At 47.6% G+C, this 5,825-nt stretch overlaps 1 long non-coding RNA gene across 1 annotated transcript; it reads left to right on the top strand.

Moving 5' to 3' along the window:
* Nucleotides 1-4,336: 4,336 nt before the first annotated feature.
* On the top strand, nucleotides 4,337-5,424 carry LOC120967358 (uncharacterized). The gene is made up of 2 exons (XR_012186798.1): nucleotides 4,337-4,562; nucleotides 4,670-5,424. It is a non-coding gene; the product is annotated as an uncharacterized lncRNA (long non-coding RNA).
* Nucleotides 5,425-5,825: the final 401 nt, after the last annotated feature.

The raw sequence follows: 5,825 nt of genomic DNA, 5'->3' as shown, positions 1-5,825 counted from the left end.
TCTAAATTGTGTGTAGAGACCGACGGGTTGACTCTTGACTAAGAGTATTTTTTTTCTTGCACAGAACTAAGAGTAGATTCTACTCCCTTTCCTCCTGGTCAACAATTATCTTTGGCAGGATGAAGAGTCATATGGCATCAGGAGTCTGTAGATTTCCCGATGGGGACTGTTAGGTTGATCTCTCTCCCGTTCGAGCCCAACGGGTCGAATGGGCCCCTGACTCGCGCCCTGATTGGGGGCGCCCAACCAAACCATGGTTGGTGGGCCCCTGTGACCCGCGATATATAAACAGAGGTGGGGGCCGGGGCGCTATTCACGAGGTTAATCGCTGCCACAATCCCCACCTACAATCCCTACCGATCTAGGGTTAGCGCGGTGCTCACGGGAAGCTCCACCACCTCGCCCACTTTCCGCCATCGCCGTGTGCCACAGCACCACGATGGCCTCCAGCTCGAGTTCATCTGCTGCTGGACAAGGTAGGTTCACCGGATCTACTAGCCTACTCCGATCCAAAATTTTATCAATGGTATCAGCCAGATCGGGCTAGTCGATTTCGGTACAAAGAAACAACAACAGAAAAAGAAAAAGAAAAAGAGATCCCCTCCCCCAAAGAACCCTAACCCTAAAAGAACAATAGGGGCAAAGGGCAAAGAAATCGCGCCGCCGCAAGGCCGCGCCGTTCCTCTCGATCCCGACACGCATCGGCAAGCCGAGGTGCGGGGACAAAGAACAACCCTTCGGGGCAAAGGGCACCTCCACAGGACCACTTGACAGCGGCGCGCTCTCCGGCGGGAGTTCGCGCACGCCGGCAAGGGGAACTGTAGGGGCGCCGCCACTCGCCGTCGTTTGAGCACCGTAGGACGCGGGGAGGAACAAAGATTGCCCTCCTGTTGTTCTCTCTCTCGCTGTTATAGTGGGGATGGAGAAGGTAGCACAGAAAAGGGGGAGGAGTAAGAGACGGCGGCTGGCCGCTCGACGCCGTTGCCGGCGAAGTCCCGTGCGGGACGGAGACAGAGAGCGGGGCGCGTGAGGAGAGAAACAGAGAAAGGGGAAGGAAGAGGACGCGCGCGCGGCGTGGTGGCGCGGTGGCTTTTCGCCGCCGTCGTCGGCGACCGGCGCGACGCGGTGGCCGGGTGGCCAGAGAGGTGGCGCTGCGGGCGAGAGGCAGAGGAGAAACGGAATGAACGAGATACGCTAGGGTTTCCATCAGCGCGACCGGGCGCTGGTTTTGATCCAGCGAGATCCGCGCTGGACCGTCGGATCGTCACGGACGGCCGTGATCCAAACCCTAAGCCGCGGCTGGGCCGAAAGTGGAGAGCGGCGCGCTGGGCCGTGGCCAGCCGCCGCGGGCGCGCTGGGTCCAGGCCGGCTGGGCCGCGCGCTGGGCCGAGGCCTTAGCCGCACGCCGTTGCTGCTGTAGATTTTGTCCAGTTTCTGGGCAGATTTTAAATAGCTTTCCTATGCAATTTTTTCCAACGAAAATTTTGTCTAGAAAATAGAAAAGTGACAGAAAACGTTTCTGAAAATGCAAAAAGAAAATTTTCAGAAAATAAATGTTCATGAATTTTATAAAGAAAATTAAAAAAGTTCATGATTTCTTATTCGGTCAAAGAAAAGTTTCTGTAAAGAGTAAAAGTTCGTGAATTTTTATTCATGATTTTTCGCTGCGTAAATAATTAATGCTCTTTTACAAAGAAAATAAAAGTTTACATAGTATTAAGTTTTTTAAGAGCATGTTAAAGTGATTATTAAAATGAATATGATTATGTTATTTTTATGACCAACGTTGTTAATAACATGATCATGTTTTATTTAAAGGTGCATTTATTTCTAATTTTTGCCCAACGGTAATATAGATTTAATTGCATAGACAATTATATGTTTAATTTGACCAACGTTAGATTAATACATATGATTGTTATATTGATGTCACTTAAATTGTAATTTCAGGAGGCTTTCATTTGATGAGTTGCCTAAAAGAAGTTCCGACACTCAGAGGTGACAACCACACTGAGTGGAGGAAGAAAGTTGAACTGGCGTTTGTTTGTGCTGATCTTGACTGGGTTGTGGAGAAACCACAGCCGGTCAGACCCACAGAGCCAGTAAGAGAGGCTACTGATGATGATGCTGCATGGGCTAAAAAGAAAGGGGACTATGCTCCTTTGGAGCAGTCCTACTGTTGTGGAACGTAGCAGAAATTCAAAATTTTCTAGGCATCACCAAGATCAATCTATGGAGTTCACTAGCAACGAGAGGGAAGGAGTGCATCTACATACCCTTGTAGATCGCGAGCGGAAGCGTTCAAGAGAACGGGGTTGATGGAGTCGTACTCGTCGTGATCCAAATCACGGATGATCCTAGCGCCGAACGGACGGCACCTCCGCGTTCAACACACGTACGGAGCAGCGACGTCTCCTCCTTCTTGATCCAGCAAGGGGGAGGAGAGGTTGATGGAGATCCAGCAGCACGACGGCGTGGTGGTGGAAGTAGCGGGATTCCAACAGGGCTTCGCCAAGCGCTGCGGGAGGAGGGAGATGTGTCACAGGAGGGAGAGGGAGGCGGCAGGGCTTGGGTATTGCTGCCCTCCCCCCCACTATATATAGGGCCAAGGGAGAGGGGGGGGTGCAGCCTTGGCCCTTCCTCCAAGGAAGGGTGCGGCCAGGGAGGAGTCCATCCTCCCCAAGGCACCTAGGAGGTGCCTTCCCCCTTTAGGACTCTCCCTTTACCTTATCTCTTGGCGCATGGGCCTTTTGGGGCTGGTTCCCTTGGCCCATATAGGCCAAGGCGCACACCCCACAGCCCATGTGGTCCCCCGGGGCAGGTGGACCCCGTGGTGGATCCCCGGACCCCTTTTGGCACTCCCGGTACAATACCGATAAAGTGCGAAACTTTTCCGACGACCAAAATAAGACTTCCCATATATAAATCTTTACCTCCGGACCATTCCGGAACTCCTCGTGACGTCCGGGATCTCATCCGGGACTCCGAACAACTTTCGGGTTACCGCATACTAATATCTCTATAACCCTAGCATCACCGAACCTTAAGTGTGTAGACCCTACGGGTTCGGGAGACACGCAGACATGACCGAGACGACTCTCCGGTCAATAACCAACAGCGGGATCTGGATACCCATGTTGGCTCCCACATGCTCCTCGATGATCTCATCAGATGAACCACGATGTTGAGGATTCAATCAATCCCGTATACAATTCCCTTTGTCTACCGGTATAGTACTTGCCCGAGATTCGATCGTCGGTATCCCGATACCTTGTTCAATCTCGTTACCGGCAAGTCTCTTTACTCGTTCCGTAACACATCATCCTGTGATCAACTCCTTGGTCACATTGTGCACATTATGATGATGTCCTACCGAGTGGGCCCAGAGATACCTCTCCGTTTACACGGAGTGACAAATCCCAGTCTCGATTCGTGCCAACCCAACAGACACTTTCGGAGATACCTGTAGTGCACCTTTATAGCCACCCAGTTACGTTGTGACGTTTGGTACACCCAAAGCATTCCTACGGTATCCGGGAGTTGCACAATCTCATGGTCTAAGGAAATGATACTTGACATTAGAAAAGCTCTTAGCAAACGAACTACACGATCTTGTGCTAGGCTTAGGATTGGGTCTTGTCCATCACATCATTCTCCTAATGATGTGATCCCGTTATCAACGACATCCAATGTACATGGTCAGGAAACCGTAACCATCTATTTATCAACGAGCTAGTCAACTAGAGGCTTACTAGGGACATGGTGTTGTCTATGTATCCACACATGTATCTGAGTTTCCTATCAATACAATTATAGCATGGATAATAAACAATTATCACGAACAAGGAAATATAATAATAACCTATTTATTATTGCCTCTAGGGCATATTTCCAACACCTACCTCATAGATAATCAAAAGTGGGTCAATGCAAATACAAAATGCATGGCTTTTATAAAGAACACCATTGAGAGCGCCATTGTGGGCTCCATTGCAGAGTGCACTTCCGCAGGGGAGTTGCTCTCAAAGATAAAAGCCAGTTCACTGGCTCTTCAAAGATATATGCCACCCAGGTGTTAGAGCAACTGGTGACAGAAAAATACACAGGTGGTAGTCATGGCATAAGAGAGCACATCCTCAGGATGAGCAATATGGTAGCAAAGCTCAAACCCATGGATGCGGATCTGGAGATCAAACCAGCGCTCCTGGTCCACCTTGTCATGGCTTCATTGCCGAAGGAGTTTGAAGCTTTTGTTGTGAACTATAATATGTCACTTGGAACATGGGACGTTGAAAAGACAATAGCAATGTGTGTTCAAGAAGAGGAGAAACTCAAAGCCTCACATGGTGGTACACTCAACTATGTGCAGGGTCACAAAAGAAAGAATTACAATCTAAACAACAAAAGTTCTCCTTCAAAGCCACAAGGAAAAGTTTCCTATCAGCATCAGCGTCAACAACAGCCTTTCTCAGTGGACAAAGACACTTGTCTTCACTGTAAGAAGACCGGGCATTACAAGAAAGACTGTCCTGTTTGGCTAAAGTCGATCATGGCAAAAAGAGGTAACAATATAGTTTCATTTGTCAATGAATCCCTGTATGCACAGTTTTCAAAATCCACTTGGTGGATTGACTCAGGAGCAACTGTTCATGTTGCAAATTCTTTACAGGGATTCCATTCGACGCGGACTACGCTAAGAAGCGAAAGACGCATTGAAGTGGCGAACGGAGTTGAAGCAGAAGTTGAAGCTGTCGGTGATATCTTCTTGGAGTTAGCTGATGGATTCAATCTTCTACTTAGAGATGTTTTATTTGTTCCATCATGTCATAGAAACTTAATAAGTGTTTCTTTCTTGGACAAAGATAATTATGAGTGTTATTTTGGACATGGCAAGTGTGCCATTTGGTTAAATAATGCTTATGTGGGTGATGCTTTACTACATGATGAGCTTTATTTGTTATCACTTCGTGAAAAAGTTTATTCCGTTTGCAATGTGAAAGAACATGTTTCTGCGTCGAATAAAGAACAAAAGAAAAGAAAAAGAACATTTTACTCATCGAAATTATGGCACTGTCGCTTGGGCCATATTTCGAAGGGGAGAATAGAAAGATTAGTCAAAAGTGAAATTCTTCCTCCGTTAGAATTTTCAGACTTAGAACAATGCATAGATTGCATTAAAGGAAAGTACGTAAAACAAATAAAAAAAGGTGCAATCCATAGCACAGGCACACTAGAAATCATTCACACTGATATTTGTGGACCATTTCCGGTGAAAAGTGTGGATGGATATGACTCGTTCATAACATTCACAGATGATTACTCTCGCTATGGTTATATTTATCCAATCAAAGAAAGATCGGAAGCGTTGGATAAATTTAAAATATTCAAAGCTGAAGTTGAAAATCAGCACGATAAAAGAATAAAGATAGTAAGGTCCGACTGTGGGGGAGAGTACTACGGTCGACACACTCCATATGGCCAAGTCCCTGGACCTTTTGCGAAGTTCTTGCAGGAGACTGGCATAGTAGCCCAGTATTCAATGCCGGGCGAGCCTCAGCAAAATGGAGTAGCTGAAAGGCGCAACCGTACCCTTATGGATATGGTGCGCAGCATGATGAGTTATTCCAACTTGCCATTGGGATTATGGATGGAGGCGCTTAAAACCGCCATTCACATTCTCAATAGAGTACCAAGCAAGTCGGTGCCCAAAACACCGTACGAGCTATGGACAGGAAGGATGCCCTCCCTACAACACTTCAGGGTGTGGGGGTGCCCTGCTGAGGCCAAAATGTTTAATCCAAACATTGCAAAGTTAGATCCCAAAA

This window comes from Aegilops tauschii, chromosome 6 (assembly GCF_002575655.3).
Source record: "Aegilops tauschii subsp. strangulata cultivar AL8/78 chromosome 6, Aet v6.0, whole genome shotgun sequence".
Lineage (NCBI taxonomy): Eukaryota > Viridiplantae > Streptophyta > Magnoliopsida > Poales > Poaceae > Aegilops > Aegilops tauschii.
This window is presented reverse-complemented; position numbering and strand designations above follow the sequence as displayed.